The sequence below is a fragment of the Oenanthe melanoleuca genome, chromosome 20, assembly GCF_029582105.1.
Source record: "Oenanthe melanoleuca isolate GR-GAL-2019-014 chromosome 20, OMel1.0, whole genome shotgun sequence".
In the NCBI taxonomy this organism is placed as follows: Eukaryota; Metazoa; Chordata; class Aves; order Passeriformes; family Muscicapidae; genus Oenanthe; species Oenanthe melanoleuca.
This window is the reverse complement of record NC_079353.1, coordinates 5,898,371-5,919,835: the sequence shown is the minus strand read 5'-3', so window position 1 is coordinate 5,919,835 and position 21,465 is coordinate 5,898,371.

The window sequence follows — 21,465 nt, the reverse complement described above, 5'->3', positions numbered from 1 at the left end:
TACCTTTGTGAGGAGCAGGAGTTCTGCCTTAATGTGCCATTGAAATGAAATTCAGAGTGAGCTCAGAAGCAATGGCTTTGTGCTATATTCATCATGAAAAGTGAAATGGAAAAAATATTCCTCTTTTTTTCCTCATTGGTTTGTCTTTTCTTCTCCACCCCACTGTTATTCTGGAATAGTTCATGTTCCAGAGGTCACCAAATGTGTCCTCAGGTCCTGTGGACTTGTGCCAGGCTCTAGTACTCCACTGATTGTTCCAGCATGACAGTGCTGTGTGTGGGAACAGGCAAGTTCTTTCTGGGGGCAACACTGCAAGGATAAACACTTCCCCTCACCAATTACTTCCTCCTCATTACAACTTGGAAATCTATTTATTGCCCAATTGTCCATCTTCAGCCAGGCTGCATTTGGCATCACTCCTTGCTGCCTTTTTCTAAATAAAAAAATCACTCTTGCTATAGCTTGAAATTAATTTGATTCTCCCAGATTACAGGAACTAATCTAACATTTGACACCATTTGAGGATTCTCCCTATCTATCCCTTTGCTGGATCTTGTTAAAATAAATAAATAATAACAAGAAAAGAAAGTCCAATTTAAGCTGCATTTGAAAGATACAATAGATTGGTGCAGCCAGGTCCTTTGAAGCTCTTTATTAAACAGAGCTGGCTGGGTTCTCAGTGTGTCAGACAAGCTCTCCAGGTGGGATGAATGTATTCATGTGATATTTTATACATCCCTGGCTGTGCTGAGGCAGAACTGGTAGCACAGCAGTGCTCAGAGGGTGGGAGGGGGCACAGCTCAGTTTGGGTCTCTCAGACTTTGCTCAGCCCCTGCTGGGCAGGCTCTGCCCTCAGCCCTGGCCAGGCAGGTTCAGGTTTCATTTGTCACCAGAGCAGTCTATAAACAGCATCCTTGGCTAACCCTTGGATGGCAGATGCTGGACTCTTCCTCAGCCAGTGTGTCTGACAAAACATCTCCAGGTCAGGAACTGGTGATGCCCTGTCCCTGAAGGACAGTGCTGGGTCAGTTTTGCCAGGATAGAAAATTCAGGGTTGGAGTTATAAAATCTTCCACGTTTTGGACAGCCTGGAAAGCAACTTTCCTCATTCTAATCTGTTTTTTAAGATATGATTATATTTTTAATGCTCTATTATTTGTACTTTTAAAAGGGCAGCAAGGTTGCAAAGTGAGTTCCATTCCACTCCCCAGTTTCCCATGGCCCTTTCAAAGAACAATCTGACAAATCTTGCCACTATGGCTTGGGTTATTCACCCCAAAAACATCCTTTTAGCATTTGAAAGGAAAAGTCTGTGAAGCTGAGAGACTGAGAAATTTGTCTCACTGTATTTCCTTGCTGGAGACAACTTGAAGACTTGCACACAGGCTCAGAATCTCTCTGGGTCTTCCTTTGCTGAAATCAAGAGGAATTGTTAGCACTGAATGGGAGCTTTTGGAGGAAAGGGCTGCCTGATTTTGAAAATCACTTACACTTTATAAAAAAGTTATTTTTATTATTATTTAAAATAAAGGTAGTGAGAGATGCCAGTGAGAAACTGTCTGGGCTGCTCTACAAGAAGGACACCAGCAGGGTGGCTGTGCTCTGCAGGGAGTGGTTGCTTGTTTGCTTTAATTATTAAACCTCACAAGAAGCTCCATGCTCCACAAATCAGCAAAAGCTGGATTTTCCACCTTACAGTTGTGACTAAGTGAACCAAAACTTCACCAAACCTCCCCTTTTTCTGACAGTAAATGGTGGTGAAATTCCACCCTGAGCCAACCCCCAGCTTGGAGTGTGCTTTGTATTGACATCTCCTGTTAGCAAAAGAAAGGAGGAAGAAAGGAGTAATCTGAACTGGAGCACTTTGTATGAGTCTATTAATGTTTGATTTCTGGTGCCCAGAAAGAGGATGTTAATAATGCATTATTGCTGAAGGCTCTGCACAGCCTGGGGAGGAGGACAGCAGGGTGACAACTGCAGCAGTGAGGCACAAGAGCCAGAGACATCTCCCAGGACATTTCCACTGTGCCATTTCTCTTCAAACCACAACAGTGACAGAGGCTGGGAAGATCTGGGTACAATTTAGTGTAGGTGCAGTCACCTCCTCTATTATGAATGTGGCATCTCTGGGGGTACCCAGCAATACATTGCCAACCCCACGACTACATTTAAATGTTTAAAGCAAACATCACCTGAAAAAATGGCAAAAAACCACAACACTTCCCCAAAAAACCCTCAGAAGCTGGTTAGGTTTGTGATGTTTGTTAAACAAATATTAGTGAGCAGGATGTCACAATCTAGCTCAGCCCAGTTTGTAAATTATTTCTCTCCATGTCTCAGTGCTACACCAGGACAGAGGAAAGTTGAATTTAGAGTCCCTGCTCCTTTTTGTGGGTAAAGCCCGTGAAGTTTCTTAAAAATATTCAGTGTATTTAAGTGTATTTGAGGACTGCCTGTGAAACTAATGTAGGAGACAAAGAATCATTTCTCTCCCTGGGTAAAGCTAACCAAAATATAAGATGGGAATGCATTATAGACTCTTAAATGAGAATCACCCAAGGAAAAGAATATGACCTTAAATTTAGAAATTTGTCTAGTGAAAGCTGGTTTCTAAGAAGGGCATTATTACACTCTGTGAGAAACAGTGATATCAGTGCATTCTTCTCCAGCAAGACTGACAGTGCCTCTGGTCAATGCCATTAGACTGAGGCTCCTGGAAGTCTTTGAAATGTTTTTCTTCCAGAATGAAAGGGAATGAGTCAGATCAAAGTTGAATAATGCAGACTAAAAAGCCTCCCTTTTCCTCTTCCACTTCCTAATTAAGATGAGTGTGTAATCTCCATGAAGACAGAGGTTCAGCAAAACCGGGGGATGGAAGTGCTGCAAATACAGAGCCAGAACCTTTCTTCACTAATTGAACCTTTTCAAGTAGGCTCCACAAACTATGAAGAGACAAATTACCCTCCAGGACTGGGTGAGCAGGAAGAGGGGTTTGCTAAAGACAAAAAGCAGGAGGAAGAGAAAGGGGAAAATATGCATTCTGAATCATATTTTTGAGTCAATTTCCAATTCCCTTTATCAGCTCCATGTGGCCTGAGATTGGTGACTGATTCTCCCTAATTATCATCTTGAAGACCAAACCCAGCCATTCCCAGAGTGGGCTTTAGAGCAGCCTTTGAAGGAAATAAGAGACTCATTTTGGGAGAGTTTAGGGGTTCTGAACATGCAAATGATAATTTCTTCCAGAGAAAACTCAGTGCTGTTCACACTGGCAGCTGAACAGGCAGAAGGTCTCAGCTGCTGCCTTTTTTTGTTGGTAAAATGTGTTGGGTGCTGGGGACCTGGCTGGCTCTGACTGAAGGGTTTTCCTCTTTGCTCTCTTCTTGCTCAGCAGAATAATTCCAAATAGCAAAGCAGAGCATCCCAGGGACTGCTCAAACCAGGCTCAGGGCACAGGCAAGCAACAAAACTATTGTTTGTGATAGTGGATTTAGTCCTTTTATTCTCAAATCACTGTGTCCCATCACATCCCAGCTCAAAAACTCACCCTGTCTCCTCTGCTCCAGGCATCTGGCCAGCATTACACAGGGGCCAGTGGGAGTGAGGTGAGCCAAGAGGATAAATAATTATCCCTTGGTATGGTGAGATGTGCTGGGGGAAGGGAGGAAGAGATTAAAATAATCTTTTTGGAAAATGGATCAAAAAGCTCTAAGCGGAGATTATCCACAACCCAAGCCAGGCCCAATGCTATACCTTCCATAAATAAAAAAAATCCACCCCAGAAAAATGAAAAGTCAGAAGATTGACATAAACCCCACAGAAATGCGTGGCTGTGTCCCTGCCTGGCTGTTTGGACCTAAGAGCAGCAGAATGACAACAGACAGATTAGAGGAGAAGGGTGCCTGTGGAATCTGTTCCACTAATCACCTCCCACGGGCTTATTATTATCTCATGGGGGTAAAATCAGCTTGGTCCCACTGTATCCCTATAGAGGCCACCAAGAAGCTCTAGTAGGGCCTTTCCCCTTCTCCCACTGGTGATAGATGAGGGCAAGCCATCTCTAAAGGATGCCAAGAGCACCAAAAGTACACAAAGATAACCAGTAAATTGCTTTGTGATTTTCAAATTTACGATAACAGTGGTTTCTGGTACTTCCTTTAGGATAAAATAAAAAATCCATAGAGAAAGTGTGCAATTGTCTGTCTCCAGAAGTGATGCTGGAAACTCCCAGCAGAAGCAGGAAGGCAGGTTTGGACACAGAGCTGCACAGGGTGAATTTGTGGGGATGGGCAGAAGGTGAACTCTCATGCCTTTGTCCCACAGAGAAATCCCAATATCTGTAAAGTGAGTCTGGTGGTCACTCCTGAGCTCTCTCATCCCAGAGAGAGTGAATGGAGCAGTTCAGAGAGACATGGAGGTGGAAGAGAGAAAACCAAAATGTTACATTTTGCCTCCAGTTTCAAGTTACCCAAGAAAAAGGATAAATATTTCATGACTCCTTTTGCTTAAAATAAATTGCTGTGAGTCAGAGAGAAACTGGCAGCCAGATCAAGTGGGCAATGTTGAAAAATGCAGCTGGTTGTCTTCTTGAAATGCCATGGCATAAAGTGACTGATAAAGGATGCTGGAGTCAAACTGACAAGTGACCACTCCAGAACACTTAGCAGAAAGCCGACAAAATGCTGCAATTTCTGTTTATAATATGATTATGTTTCAAGTTGCACAAAGGGAATGGGTAAACCCCTGGGAAATCTTTGCATGCACGTGAGCAAGAGAGGAGCTTCTTTTTTTTGTCTGGTCCCTGGTCCATCCAGGCAGAGGGAAACAAAGCTGAAAGTTAATTTCGTGTTGTTGGATAATTTCTCCTCCTCCTCGTCTCGCTGTTTTCACTTGGAGGCATCATCTTGGAGGCTGAGATTCAGTCCAAAGCCCGGGCAGCTCATCTGCATCCCTCTTTCCTGAGCAGCGGCAGTGCTGAGTCATTATTTTGGCACAAAGGGCTGTCTGTTCTGCAGAGGAAAAGGGTCTCAGAGGGGCACTTTTCCAGGCTTTATCACACACAGGATTTGTACAGACATGCTGTACACAGAAAGGCAGCACAGAAGAGGGAGCAGAACAAAAGCTCAGGCTCAGAAAGGACTGAGAGTGAAGGGGAGTGAAAGGAGGGACAGTGCGAGGTGGGGAGAGGGAAGGGAGGATGGAGGGGGAAGGTCGGGAAAGGTGGAAATTAAATAAAAGGGAGGGAAGGGCAGCCAGGCGAGAGAAATAGAGACTGCAAAGTGATTAAAAGCAGGAAAAGGGGGCAGGACATGGAGTTCCAGCAGGGAGAGCCACCAAGCCCAGCCGGACAGGTCTGAGCTCCTGGAGGCTGGTAACACCTGGGTTTGGGGCTCTGCTGGATTTGTCTTAGTCAGGGGCTGTTTCAGGGCTCTGCTCTGGGATGCAGAGCTCAGATCCCACCTTCTTCCAAAGCAGGGATGGATCAGGACTGTCGTGAAAGACGTAACAGGAAAGCCTTAGTTACTGAATATCTATAAGACAATGGGATAGCCGGCTAGAGGTAATCCCCTCTCGATAGAACAATGCCTTCTGCCAGAGAGCGAGTCCTGAAGGTCAGAGAAAACTTGCTAGGGTCCCAAGACTGGTTTTTAGAGTTTAAAGTGCAACACACTATGATAATATAAGGATTCCTATAGGTTGTATGTAAATGCTACTGAATTTGTATCTTGTATTACATTGGTTAGTGGAAATTAGAATATTCATCATGGAGGAAGATTTATTGTATTGCAAACGGGAAATCGCTCTTTTGCTTTTACTCTTTACTCTCTCCTCTTACCCCTCTCTTACCTCCCTCCTGCTCTCTCTCCCTCTCTTCTTTTTCTCTCTCCCTCTCTCTCTCTTTACTCTCTCCTCTTACCCCTCTCTTACCTCCCTCCTATTCTTCCTCTCTCCCTCTTCTCTTACCCCACCACCCTTTTATCCCATTGCTCTTTCTCTTCCCCCTTTTATCTCTCTATCCCACTCTGGGCTGCCCTGGCAGCTCTTAGCAGGGCTCGTTACAATGAACTGCAATGTAACTTTTAGCACATACATATAGAGCACATGAGTTTGTCGCTGGCGACCGCATATCGTGACACAAGGACACCCTCCCTGTGCAGGCACACAGCGGGGCTGGAGGGAGCCCTTGGGGTGGCTGAGCCTCCTCACAAGTGTCAGCAGTGTCTCATTTTACAGAAACACCTTTCCCCCGAGTTTCCACACTCCCTAGGACAGCAGAGCCCTGTGTTTCAGCTCCTGAGGCATGGATAGATAGCAGAGGTGTTTCCCCTCACCTGCATGCTCTCAAGTCCCTGCAATAGGCTCAGCCCATGTTACATTGTGCAGTAAAACTGGTATTTTGCACCGAATTCAAATGAGATTCCTGGATTGTGCATGCAGAGATAACTTAGAGGGAAGAGCCTGGACAAAGAGCAGCGCAGGTTGTGTGCTGCTCACAGGGCGAGGGGTTGGACTCAAGGTCAGTGAATCAATCACCATCCAGAGGCAGAAAAGAAACTGGACAATGCAGAATCTCTCTGACACGCAGATCCTAATCACGGCCTCCTGGCATGGCTCCAGTGACAGAAATAAAGGGTTTCATTCCCTTTGGCACCATTTCAGCACCTGGGCAATTCTTCTTCCCAGAGTAAGGACAGCTTTCATAATCCATTATTGCACTCACTTGAACTTCTTGCCCATCCATCACACATGCCAGCACTCACAGCAATGTGGACCTCACACTTCACATCCCTCAGATGTGTCCTTCCCCTCACAGGGCTGACTTGCCCTCAGGTTTCTGTCCACAGAATGTCAGCTCCATAAATTATTATTTCCAAGTGAGAGCTTGGGGCTGCTGAGAGCCCAGCAGCTCTCTCTTCCACCCTCTTCCTTCAGTACTGTGTAAATCCAACTTTCACCTGACAACTGGAAAAATAATAACCCACTACTGCCTTTTGGTTTATACCAAGATTAGAGTTGAAATATTTTATCAACATTAATTCTGTTTAACATCTGTATTAATTTTAAATCCCAGCCTGCCTGCCCTCTCCTAAGAATATCTGCTGTCAACCCTGCTAATCATATGTGCAAATGGATCCAAAAATCCCCCCCAAATACACAAAAATCAGCAGGTACAGCATTTGTGGGGATCTGTGGAGCCACCCAGGTAAAGTACATGGGGGATTTATCACCTAAATGCATGTTGTTATATAAAACTGTACAACTCCTTTGTGCCCCGTGGGAACATGATTCATAAAACTGTATCAGTGCAGCGAGGCTCCAAGTGTCACAGCACTAAATGTGATTAACCATCTTCCCTGAGTCAATTCAATCATTTCAGTGCATCTCTGCTGTCTGTCAGTGGGAGCCCTGAAAAAAACCAAATTGTTTTAAGGAATGGCTGTCCACGGGAGAAGAGGGGAAATGTCTTCATTTGCTGTCAGGACAGATTAGCTGCAGGGCCAGGGCTCAGCTGGGCACGGCTCTGGCACCTGCAGAGGGACACAGCCATGGCTGCACTGCTGGCACCAAGGGGGCTCCTCTGGTCCTGGAGACTCAGGGAAGGCAGAGCCAGCCTGGCTGAGCAAGTGCAACAGAGCCAAGGGGGGCCTGTCCAGGCTCTGCAGGGTCTGGTTGAGTTTTACCCTCTCCACATCTCTCCTTACATTGGTTTCTTTCAGTCCAAAGGAAGAGTGAAATTTGTCATCCTTCTGACTAATGAGAAGTGCAAAGCTTCTGCCAGTGCAGGAGCCATGGGAAGAGTGTCCCAGCAAAGCCCAGGCTGGTTTGTGGCTTCAGGGTGAGATCCCAAAAACTGAAAACCAACTTCATTTCCAGCTCAAACAGCGCCTTGCTCTCCTTCCCTATTTTGTTTGCCCTTGATCAAAGTCAAGCTCTCATTGAGCTGACATGAGTGTCTAACAGCCACCACAACTTTTATTTTCCACAGTGAATAATGGTAATTAATATTTGACTAGGGGACAACTTGCTTTGCAGTCTGAAGTTTTTTTTAAGCTGTCACTCAGAAAGCATGTTTGTAATGGGCTTAACACTTCCTTCCTCTGCAATTCCAGGAGGGAAACCCAGATGAATGTGCACTGTTATGTCTACAAAAGTGACACAAGAGTGATATGAAAATAAGGATCCAGCAGTCCTCAGGGTGTGTGAGAAATCCTAAGTGTTGCTGTGCAGGAAAAGGGTTCCCTTCCCACTGGGAGCTGCTGCCTGTTCACTGACACCTGCAAATGCTCAGGGGAGCTTGGGGGAGCATCAGAGATTCACACATCATGATGAAGAGCAGATTTGGGGCTGTTTCCCCATTCCCATACTCTCTTCTCCATGCCTCACCCAAGTGACCCCCTCACCCTGCAGGATGCTGCTATTTCCTGTTAGAAAGGTTTGGAAATAAATAACCCTTTGCACTCCCTCCTCCCTCACCCCCTCCTGCACATCTTGAAAGACAAATTGCCAGCAAAAGTAGCTGGAGAGCAGGCCAGCCACATCTAATGACACCACTCAGCCCCTAAATGGTTGTCACTCCCATTACTGAATTAGTCCTGACAAGGACTCATTCTCCCTGCAGTAAACACAGGCAGGGAGTGCAGCAGCCTGCTCCCAACTTTATTGCTTTGCTGCTGCTGCTGCTGGAGCTGATGCTTGGCACATCCACGAGGTGCAGGAAAAGGGGTGGAAATTTTCCATCTGTGTTAACAAACCCCCAATACTCACTTCCTGCTGAGCCACAGGGGTACAGACTGCCCTTGCTCGCCACAGAAAGGATAGAATTCACCTGTTTCTTTGAAGTGTGCACCAAAAGGATAATTATTTATCATCTTGGTTCACCTATCCTTTTTTCATGCATTCCTGGAAACCTGAGTGCTTTCTCCTGTCTCTCCTCTGAGGCTTCAGGTTGTACTGACCCACCAGAACAGAGGCACCTGCATCCCTGTGAATCAGCTTCCTCTTGCTTCATTTGTAGAAAAAAAAAAATATTTGGAAAGACAGTTTTTAGGGGGATGGAAAAAATGAAAAAGTTTGCAGAAAAGAGAGAAGCCTCTGAGGAGGTACTATCAATGAGGAACTTGGAATATGGAAGATCCACAGTTTTAGGCTTTGTTTTAGCTTTTTCCTTGCTTCACTTCATGACCCTAAAGCTGTTGCTCCCCCATGAAATTTCCATTCTCCAGTCTCTTCCTTTCTCTCTTTTTTTTCTGCTTTGTCTTTCAACTGAGAAGTGAAGAGAAAGAGAACAGAGCTAGGTTTATCAGGAAGCTTAGCTTCATCTTCTGCCTGACTCCTAACACGTTGGGAGGGGAGGAAAGGGTGTGAGCAGCTCATTGCTATGCTGCTGTTGCATGCCAGGGAATGGCTGATGAATACATAAAATGGCCCATCCCTGCAGGGCAAGGTTATGTCCCTGCTGCTCGACCCTCAGCCAATTCCTCTGCTGGAATCCAGCTGCTCCACTGAGCAGGAGGAGCATTAGGGATCCTCTTCTGCTCAAATCCAAGGGTGGCTTCTCTCTGAAACGCCCCAGGCTTTGCAAACAAATGCAACGTACAGAAATCACATTTCTCTGCTGCATGACAGTCCCAGCCAGCAAGGTATGAGAGTTAATAACCCTAAAAACTCCTCTCCATGCACAGCTCTCTATGCTAACAAAGATTTGTTTACCCTATTAAAGCAGACCCTGCAATTTACATAGACTCAGTGAATTCCTTCTTGTTAAAACCTTTCTTGCCTCCTGTGTCCTCTTTTTAGAGGTGGAGATTTAATTTACCCTCAGACTGTTCTGCAGCAGATCCTGTGCAGAGGTGATGCTCTTGTGAGAAAGGTCCCACATTTCTCAAGACTTTAAATCCACTCCAGACGAAGTGTGGATGTGGGTTTATCCAGCCAGAGGCTGTCAAGTAGCTCTGCTAATTATTCCCATTATTTTTTAAGTGTTAGGTTTTGGATTTGTATCATGCTGCAAAATTCAGGTGGGTTGATCACAGGGCTGTAAATTGAGAAACCAGCCATGGCTGGGTCCCTGTGCACATCCCACCATCCCTGTCCTGTCTGAGCACCTCTGCCTCCCAGCACATTATATTTAAAAGTAGCTAGATAAAAGAATTTTTTCTCTACTATGTAGAGAGCTGATGCTCTCTGTTGAAAGCTGAAAAGTGGAAAGCTCTTTTTGGAGACTTTTCCTGGTCATTTGCAATTTTAACTGTCATGAGGAAGGGAGCAGATGAAGCAGTTTCCATCCATCATTTGTACATGTAACCAGCACCAAATGGGAACCAAATTTAGCACAGCTCTGGCAGAGACCTCATGGCATTGATTTCTTCTGCTCTGGGATGATCCAAATCTGTTACTGATGGATTTGGCTTTGCAGAGCTGCTCCACACAAACACAACAAGGGATTGTGTTGGCTTCTTGAGCTCCTGAGAAACCTCTGGAAGAATCAGACATGACTTTGAAGTTTGGTTCCACTTTGTTTGGCCTCAATCCCATTTGGTACTTTTTGAAGTTTCCTCTCATTGTTCCTCATTGGCCAGTGACTGGCAATAAAAAAGCAAAATGTAAAAATATAAAATTATACATGGGGTGGTTAATATTTGCTTGCCTATGTATTTATCTATATATTTGTATATGAAATATATTTTGTATATATAAATATTTATGTATATATATAAATATATGGGTGTTTTAAGTGAGGCTTTAAAGAGTTCCTACTGCCTGCCTAAAAATAAAAAGATGTTTAGGGAAGATGCAAAATTATAATTTCTTGTGACAGTAAAGTTATGTTTATTTAACCTATTTCCAGTACTGGCTTTCAAGTCTTATCCTGAAGAAAATGTTTTGCCAATGCTTTATCATATTTTCACAACTTGGACTTTAAAGAAAATGATCATCCCTGAGCTGGTTTTTTTTTTTTTCAGATCTTCAGAAACTTTAAATAGCATTTTCTGCCTTCATCACAAAACCAGTTCAGCACTATCTGACTAAATGTGTGAGCAGAATTATCTCATTTCGTTCAAGCTTTTAAACTCTCCTTGTCAACAAATGATTTGAGCATCTCTGCAGAGTGTGCTGTCACTTCTGTGCCATCTGTCATCCGTCACTTTCTCTCTTTTTCCCCAAGGAGAAATGTCAATCGCTGATTTATATTTCATGTTTTCCTTTACAAAAGAAAATCCTGTTAGGAGACAAATGATTTTTGTAGCTCTTACTCAGCTTCTCAGAGGCTATTAATTGTTCTCTTCCAGGCACTATGTAATTCCTTCCTACTGACATATTCTGGTTTTCTCCCTTTTTTAAAATTTTATTTTAGGAAGCCATACCTTCTGTTCATTTGAAAGTAAGGAAAGCATAAACAAGTTTCAGCAAAAGTACTAATTGTTTGTTGATACTGCTGGAAAGATGTGGAATCAAAGGTCTGTGGATTATTCTAAATTAGAGGAGACAAACATTATTAAAATTTCTCAGGACAGCTTCAGACTCACAAGATTTGCTTTTGGAAAAAATATTTTAAATCACCCGTGGCAAACCATTTCCAGTCAGCTCTCATCCACTCTGGGATGAGATGGCACATGGGCAGACCAGAACAGCTGATGTGTTCAGACAGAATTAAGATTCCCTTTTGATTTTAAATCTAAGAAAGAGGGGAGGGGAGAGATGGTTTCACTGCTCTATATTTAAATTGATCCATTTACATCCATTTAAATCCACTGTCTGTCCAGTCTCTTCATAAAGGAATAAGTAGGAAAATGCTGTTTTTCTGCACATGGAAAACCATTGTTAATTCTGAACCTCCTGTTTAGCAGTTTTTGGCTCAAGAAGTGTGGTGGTGATGTTTGACCTCCTTGGATGCTCCTGATGAGCTTCCCATTGTCTGGCTGGGAACCTTCTCCCTTTTAGGGGTGTAGGGCAGGGTCTGGAAGCTGCCAGAAATTTTGGTGCCAGTTTGTATTACACTCTCAAAGGAAGATTTTCTTCTGAGAGGAGAAAGTTTTGGATACAGCTGGTAAAGAACCCAATTTGAAAACTGTAATTGTTGCCATGTGTTTATTTCTTCTCCATCTGCTTTTGATCACTTCTTTCCAGCTCTGGAGAGTTTTCAGCTAATGGGTAGGATTTTAACTTTAGCTAAGAAAAGCTGATGCTTTCAAGATTTAATTAAAAGTAGCACTTGTAATGATTTATGAATTGGCCCCCACTGCACAGGGAGCACCAAACTCCTGCTCTAGGGGGAATGGTGCTGCTCCAGCTTGGGGAAGAGCCCTGACTTGGATCAGCACCTCTGGCTGAAATGGACACTCAGGAGTGATTATTTACAGCCCCTCTCCCCTGCCTCAGATTTCTACTGAAAAACACTGATTTATCTTCTGTTTGGATGCCATCAAGAGAGGCTCAGTGCCTGGGGAAGCAAACCAGGAGCTCTGGGAAGCTCCAGTTGGATCCCTGAGGTGGGATTCACTAGGAAAGGGTCACCCAAGGGCCCCTCACAGCCCTTTTCCCATTAAACCAGGATTACTGTGGTGAAATGTGCAATTGGATTTTCGACCCAGCATCTTCAGTAGAAAGAGGAGCAAATAACAGATGAATAATTCCAACAGAAAAATGTAACACATTGCCCAGAGGAGCCTGGTGATGTCATCTACCTCATTTCCCCCGTGCCTGAGATGATGTGCTGCTTCCAGCAAAAGGTGAAAGTCTGCTCACCCCTCCACATCACTGTGCACCACAAATTAGATCCAGATGAAGCTGACTTTGATTTAAACACCCTTGCAGGAGGAACATCGGCAGCTAATTAAACTTGCAGCAGTTCACCTTTGTGAGAGCTTAATTAGCTGAGATCCTGCCTTCTCTATATTTATCTTGTGTGTCTTGCAGAGATGTGTGTTGAGAGGGGGGTTGATTTGTGAGTTGTGTAACCACAAGTGCAGGCAAGCTCTTCAGTTCATCTCCTTGGAATGCTGAGTGTGGGGTGGTGCAGGATCAGTGGTTAATTCTTTTTTTTTTTTTTTTAAGGTCCCTGAGTATTTTTAGAGACACAAGTGCCATAATTTTAAACTGAGTTGCACCATGAGATGTGTAAATCACTCCCAGTGCTTGAAGTGCTGGTGCATGGCCAGAGCCTTGTGTATCACCCCTGCTGGTGTTTGGATCAGGAGCACAAACTCCCACTTAGATAAACGGTCTTTGCTTCCAAAGCACGTCCACTGTGCTTAAAATAAAGTACAAAAGGCCCTGAAATCCCCCTCAGCCCCCTGCACATCACATGCTTTGCAGCAACTTTCCTTCTTGACTGAATGTCTTGGGTTGTTAAACTTCTCCTTCTCTCCTTCTCCCCTTCTCCCCTTCTCTCCTTCTCTCCTTCTCCCCTTCTCTCCTTCTCTCCTTCTCCCCTTCTCTCCTTCTCTCCTTTTCTCCTTCTCTCCTTCTCTCCTTCTCCCCTTTTCTCCTTCTCTCCTTCTCCCCTTCTCTCCTTCTCTCCCTCTCCTCTGTTCTTTCTCACATGGGTTTGCTGGTTTTCAGTGCAGATGGGTGATGCTGTGTGGGAGAGGGACAAATTGCTTGTGCATGGCACCTTTTCTCCAAACCAATGCACCAGTTCAATGAAAATCTCAGGAAAAAGCTTAAAATCACCAGGTTTTAAAGATGATTTGTTTACATGTTTGTTTGTGAATTGCTAATTTCACTTCTTACTTCAGCTGCAAATATAAGATTTACAAATCCACATTTAAAATAATATAAAATATAGGATGTTTCATGGCTCCACAATTTGTAGTTTTAAAGGAAAGGCATTCACAAGGCAGCCTTGTGAGGATTGGGTTTAGTGCTTTTGTTCATGTGTGAAATTTTTTCAGGCAGGTATTACTAAAATCCTCCAAAATCCTGCCTTGGTAGCCCAGGTTTAGCCCAGAAACTCAGCCTTACCTTCTCTCTTTGGATGGTTTGAGGGGTCACATCCCAAGAACCTGAACATTATTGGATCTGAAGCTTCTGTGTCTGTGTCACTGCTGGACTTTTACTCTCTGGAATAAAAGATTTTTACTCTCTGGACCCAGAAACTTTCCCCTGCTCCTGAGAGCCAGTGGCTCCATTGTCAATGGTGCCCAAGGTGCAAATAATGTCTCAATTCATCAGTGTAACTCCAAATAGTGTAGAAATAACAGATTTCTATTAAGATCGGGTCACCTCTCATATATATCCTGAGAAAAGTCATTGTGCTCCCCTGTAATATTTTTAAAAGTATGTAAAAGTCATGTAAGTTACACAGACCCCTGCAATTCTGGAAAAGAATTGCTTTAAAACTCCATATATCACTGTCTTCCCCAAAAAACTACCAGTGCTCTTGGAGAATACCTGGGAGCAGTCCATAAGAGGGCAATAAATATTCATCAGGGCTTTGGAGGATGGGTTTGAAGCACTCTAATTACCTCTCATTAGGCTCACAAAGCCTCCCCTGTGCACACTTAGCTACTTCAGACTTTTTTGGTTGTCAGCTCTCCCCTGAAGGGCAGCTCTGGGCTCTGCTCACACCTGGCATTGTCCCACACAGCCGGGAGCAGAGATCCAGGGAATGGAGGTGGGGAATTAAAACGGGGACTGCGAGGAAGGGGAGGTGTGGGGCCACAGCCAAACCTGGGAAATGCAGGGAAATCCAGATTCCTCCTTCCCAGCCGTGGGGAGAGCGTGGCTGGCGCCTTCTGGGTGCCTAAAAAACATGGATCCTTGTGGAAATCATTGCCCTGCTTGGGACAGCGTCGTGTTTTCCCAGGAACTGAGTGTCCCAGGAGTGGTGGTGGCCACTATTCGATGTGTGGGTGGTGATTTGGTGGCAGCAGCTGCCCAGCTCCCCAGCAGATGCTGTCAGCCCAACTTTCCCAAGGGTCCCTCATCCACCCTGCCAGGGATGCTCACAGCCAGTCCAGGGCCATCTCTAGCCTTGGCTGCTTTAAACACTCTGCATCTTCATGGGAGATGGGGTGTAAATTTAAATTTAAATTTTTGGTGCTCGTTTTTTCTCTCAATGTGGCATCTGAGGGGCAAGGCAGCCTCGCCAGGGCTGAACAGTGTGATGTGGATAAAGAAAAAGGATGTGCATGGCTCTGGGCTCCCACTTTGGGACCAGCACTGCTGCCCCCACAGATTCCTACACAGACATCATTGCAGGGACCACTCTGCAGGCATCATCTTTCCCATTTAATCGATTTCCATGGCTGACAGCTGGATTATTTGGGTAAAGATGTTTACATCTTGGATAATCACCAAGAAATTGAAGCGCTGACTAGAGTGAACCATCCCCTCGAACGTTTGGAGAATTGCTTGTAATCAGTTGTTGCTATGACTCTGGACACATTTCCCTGTATCCTAGCAATGATTGTCTCTGACTGAAGTTTTGGCTGCTGCATTTGGGATCCTGATGGGAAAATTCTGACTGTCAGCCCCCTGCCTTCGCTTGTGCCGAGTCTTTCACATCTGATCTCCTGCCCTGCTCCACAAAGCTGGTAACTTGCCTCAGGCAACATCATTCCTTGCAACACAGCCATTTACACCTTGCTGAAATGATGGGGGCATTAGAATAACATCAGTTCTGGGTGGGACCTGACTGGATTTTTAATAAATTGTGGTGTGAGCAGGGATTGCAGTCACCAGCCACAGCAGAGAGGAGCCACTCGCTGCCTTCCAAACACTGCCAGTGAATTCCCCCTCAAAAACCTCACTGATTTCTGCCTGCATAATTTACACATCTGTGTTTTCCTCCTGTAGCTAGAGGACCAAACAATGGCAGTGCATTGAAGCAAATATCCCTCAGTGAAACACTTCCATGAATTCCAAAGCACTTTCACTCGCAGGAGGAAAAAAATAACAAACCCCAGCAATAAAAAAATATTACTGTAGTGTGGGTTGTAAATGTAGGAAGTTTTCCACACTTCCAGCAAACAGCATGTTGCAGAGAAGAGGAGGCCATGATGAGATGGGGCCAGGGGTTTGGTTTTCCCACTTGTTTCTCCTGGAATTCTGCAGCAGTGTCACTGGCAGAGGCTGAGCTCTGGTGCCAGGGGAAGGGCTGAGGTTCAGGGCTGCCAGGTCTTGGGGTTACACCACAGGGCTTGTGATGTCTCACCAACATCTGGCAGACACTGAAGGGAAATAAATATCTAACAACCTCTGGTTTTTTTTCCTTCTTATAGCTGTAAAAAATCTTAGTCAGGAAGTGAAGTGTTTGGCCTCTGTAGGATGGGGGTAGTAAGCATTGCAAAGAACCTCAAACACACATTTAATCCTATGATTTTAAAGAAAAACTGCTCTTTGGACTATGACTCATGTTTGTGGGTGCTTTTTTATGTTAAGTGGTCAGCACTTTCTTCCTCACACAAAGCAAGGCTCAGCTCAATGATTTGAGTGTTCATTAAGGGCTGAGATGAGAAATCTCTCTCCATCAGAAAAGAGATGCCCCACAGGAGCCTCTTCTGCTGCAGGTGTTTGAATACATGGAGCAAAATGGCTCTTCAGCCCTGCAGCACAGCCTTTGTATTTGCTATTATAGTTGATTGATTTTTCACTCTCTGCTGTGTGGAGCTGTCTGTCTGATTTCCATTTGCAATCTCCATTGCTCAAGGAATTTATGGGTTACAGGACACATGTTTTATGTTATATATCTTAAGCCATAGGACCAAACTCAACTGCTGCCACATAGGAGCAGCTCTTTATCCATCAAAATTTTCGTCCCACAAAATGGACATAATCAGTGATTTCAGTGTTGTCCTGTTCCAAGAACCTGGCTTGATTCCCTTGCCAGTAACAGAATCATGACTGAGAATATTTGAGGATTGCAAATATTCTATTATAAGCACTTTCTGGACAGGCAGAGAGAATAATTTTTCCATGCCCATCTTTTCTTCCTTTAGACAAATTTAACTTCTTGCTGCAACCCACAAATTAGTCAGCTCCTCTCTTACTGCTGTAAAATGCTTTCATCAGGTTTACAGGAAAAATAATGTTACCACCAGCCTTGCTACTAACAGAGAGTTTTGTTATTTGCTTCTCATTTATCCACACCTGGTTTTGTGTGAAATAGTCTGGGGAGTCCTTTTTAATTTCCCTCCTATTCTATAATGGCAAAATTTGAAAGAACAAGTAACTTTTACTCTTGATGGTGTGGATAGTCCAGAGGACTTCAAGGAAAGTAAGTCAAGATATGATGTGGTTTGGGGATGGGTTACAAAAAGAAATCTCCCAGTGTCCCTGTCTCCAAACTTCTATCCCCAGGTCATTCTGTATGGTTTGGCTGCATTTCCTTCCTCACAGATGGAAGGAGGTGGTTGATCTTGTTCTTTGATCTTGGGTGTAGGTAATCCCCCACCCTGTGGAGCAAGAGATTGCTCAGACCAAGAGTTGTGTTTCCCAAGGGAAGGAACCACTTGATTTCTAAACCCAGAGGCCAGAGCTGGGATTGGGATTTTATTCCTCCAAGTTCCAGTCAGAGCTGACTGTGTGATCTGAAACCAGTTTCCAGTTGGAAACATGCTACAGGAGACCAAAAGTGGAATATTTCATCTCCTCAGAGAATAAACTTGCATGTGTATTGCTCAGTGTAGAAAATGTCTTCTTCCTGTTGAACAGTGAAATAGAAATGACACGACTGTTTCCATTTGCCAAAAGCATTTCCAGCCTGAGCCAGCCCAAAGGCACAACTTGGTATTTTCAAGTGTCAATCAGAGATGCTTTTCCTTCAGCTGGTGCAGGGTCCAACAATGGGCCATATGGGACACCAGTCTGTGCCAAAGGAAGAAGAATAGAATCAGGAATAAAATATGTCAAAGTATCGTCATGCTAATTCCAGTCTCTGCAGTCATCATGATGGGAGTTGCTGCAGCCATGCCAGCCCAATCATCTTGCTTGGCAAAATTAGCAGCAGTCCAGGTATAAATATCCCTGAACTTTTGGATGTTTTGAGTGGCAGGATGAGGCCTAAAGACATCATGATCAATTGTTCTTGTAGCAAAGTGCAAAAAATAACTGAGTTCCTGAATAGCATGAGACTGCTGTGGTTCCCTGACAATGCTTTGGTGGGCATGGTCCAGATTTCCAAAGATATCCAGGCACTTGAAATCAAGTGTTTGTGTTCCTCTGCTCTGCCTGAGCAGTGAGTGGTGCTGTAAATAACTGCTGTGCAAATACAAGTGTTGTGCATGGATCTGAAGCAAAGGCCAGTGTGTTGCTAACATGCAGGACAAGAAGCTGTAATTTTAGATGAAGACACAATATTTTGGGGGAAATCAGTGGGAAATGGGTGCCTTTTGGAAAAACTTCCTCCTTAATCAACAACACTCTTGTGATCCAGAAAACTGTGGGAGTAACAGATGGCTGATGTTTCTTTCTGTGTGGGCCAGTCAGCAGGAAAATAATAGAAGCCTGTATCTTAATGAGCAGAGAAGAGCCTGGAGGTACCAGAAACGTGGGAGGAGGGTGTAGGCAAATCAGGCTCTGCCTTCCTGAATCCTCTTTGTTATTTCTTTAACTTTGGACACAGATTTTATAGTAGGTATGAAAGGTATCTCCACTGGCTTGATCACAGCTAAACTACCAGACAGGATGGTAGCATCTCAGCAACTTCCAATTCCAAAAATTCACTAAAAAAACTTTCCTTTCCTGTTTGTGCAGCACTTTTGAAGATTCACATCCTAAGACTGTATGTGAGCTATATATGAATGAATCCAGTAAATAAAGAAATTTGATGGAAAAATTAAAAGCTGGAAAAGAACTTCCACTACATCTACTGCAGGAAGTTTTTGGACAGTGACTAAGGAAGTCTAAACATGAGGGTTTTTTCATCCCAGCTCTTTCTAAATTAAGAAAGAAAACAAATGCTGTTGAACTCTGGAAATCAGAAATCAGTTTCAGGGTTGCTTCCAAAGCTGTGGGAAAGCTGCCCTTATTTGCCACACAAGCAAGGCAGGACCCTGGTGCCAATGAGTGAGAGCCAGTTACTACTCAACTATAATTGAGATTTAAGAGCTATCATTTCCTATTGGTTAACCAAGGAAATATTTATGGCCAAAGCTTTGTGCCAAGCACAATATTTATGACCAAGTTTTTCACTGGCTGCAGATTTTAAATGCTGATTTTTGCACAGAGGACACAGATCACATTGACAATGATGTGGGCATGGAAATAAAGGCTGAAGTCTTCAAGACAGAGCCTGGAGTAGGGTCACATCACTCTTCTCTCCATGCCTGGCTAAAATATCCTATGCAGGGAGCTGAAGCCTGGCATGGGAGTTGTTGTGGGTCATGTCTGTGCAGTGGCATCAGGAGTTTTAAATCAGGGACCCCCTGAGCTGCAGAGATGCAAACAGGGGTGGCTGGAGGAGCTCCCAGCTCCTCTCTGCAGATGGATGGGCAGGACCTGCACCTCACCTTCACAGCCCAGTGCTCAGCAGGTTTTTGACACCCCCATCACCAGGCAGGAGTCAGGGGAGGGTGTAACTCACTCAGTCACCTCATCCAGCTAATTACAGCCTGTTCTCATGAGCCCTGGCTTTGTCTGTAGCCTGCAGCACCCCAGACAGGTTTGCACTGGCTGGGAAGTTGTGATCTGCTGCTGGAGCTGATTGGGGAGAGGAAAGGATTTGTCAGTCACTCAACCCCAGATTTCTTCAGTGAGTAAATTGGGCAGTGTTTGCCCTCTGGTGAGGAAAGGACAAGAGCCTAATTTAGATCCACAAAGCTGAGCAGTGAAACCAAAGCTATCCTTGGAGAACAAACTTGTCTGGAGAAACATGCTTCAGTTCTCTAAATTAAAAATCCATCTCCATGGATCTTAAGAGAAGTGAAAGCTGCCTCCTTGCTCTTTATGGGCTCTTTACAATGGAGCCTGGCATTTACAAATAAGATGTAGAGGTCCATCTGATCTGTAACATGAGCCCTTTAATAGTTGTAGAGCTGGAAGTCTTAATGAGGCCACGACTTTCTGCTTTGCTTCATTTCCTCTTTCAATGCTTGGCTCACTTTGTTTGTTGCTTTGTTTAAGCACAGCCAGAACCACAAATCCTCCTGTTGCTTCATTAATAAAGAGCCTTTTTCAGAAATTCCCAGGATAAGCCTGAGTGAGCAACAGGAAGAAGAGAAATCCAGAGAGGAAGAAATGTGTGGATTATTGTGTTTTGTTGGCATGATGAGTCATTGGACATAGAGAAAGAGAATCAATGCATTGATGTGGAGGACAGAGGTGGGAACAAGTCTGGAGACAGAAGGAATGAGAGAATTTTCCCTGCTCTCCATCAGGACAGGCTGTTTAGAGGTAAACAGAGCTGGATTCTCCCCAGAGCTTTGTTATGGAGTTAATCCTGCCAGGTTCTGAGCTCCCCCAGCTCCCAGCCCCACAATGCCTGACAATTCCAAGGCAGCACAGAAGGGCTCCTGTGCTGGATTCCACTGCTGATGGGCACACAGAGCAGGGGGAGATGCTGCATGAGGCACACTGCCCTGCTGTGGAGTGTGAATCCCTCTGCTCCAACCCCCCTGAGCATCTCCTCAAGGATGGACCTGGGGCTGCCCTGGCTCAGTGCTGGGGGGGCATTGATGCCTTGGAGTGGCTGCTTAGAGCAGAGGCTGGACAAGATTAAAAGCAGGTATTTATTAAAGGCATTCAATAGGTACCAAAGCCTCCAAGAGGGGCTACACCCAAGGTGGGTGATCACGACTTTTTCACACAATTCTAACTTTGGTCCATTTATATATCAGGGGTTAATCCTCCAATTACAGCTTTAGGTAATGAAGTCATGCACCCCCAGTTTGCTCCCCACTCAGCTTACTTTTTGTTTACACTCTTCAGGGCCTGAGACAGTAGGGTGTCCTTGAGTTTCAGGCCCAGAGAGGAATTGTTCTGAATAAAATGGGCAGGCAGTAACTAACAGGCTGTGGGGCTTTAGAGTTACACACTGCGGGAGTACAGGATCTGAAAAATATCAAAACTAAAATCCTAAGGCATCACCCTGACTGAACAATGCCAGGGCAGGGCTGCCAGGTATCTGCTCACCTGGAGGGGGACACTGGTCTGGAGGGGAATCCCAGGGGAGATGCAGCTTTGGAGCATCTCAGAGGTGTTGGCACACCTGGCTTCTCCCTGGGGGTAAGGTTTAGCAAAACCATGGCTCTGCCTTGGTCTGCAGGGCCTGGTCAGTGCCATGAGGGTGCTCCAGGAAATAATAACAGGATATGGTAAAATTCTGTGGCTGAACACACCACTCCGTAGCCAGCTTCCAAGAGGATGAGAAGCCTTGGAAAAGCTATCTACTGCTTTGGAAATAATCATTCCTGCATTTACAGGCAGCATCTCCCCCTCCTCTCTGTGTGCTCATTAGGATTTGAATCCCTTTAATTTCCTACACTGTTGTTTTACTCTTGTTCTTACTCCCATGCAGGTGTC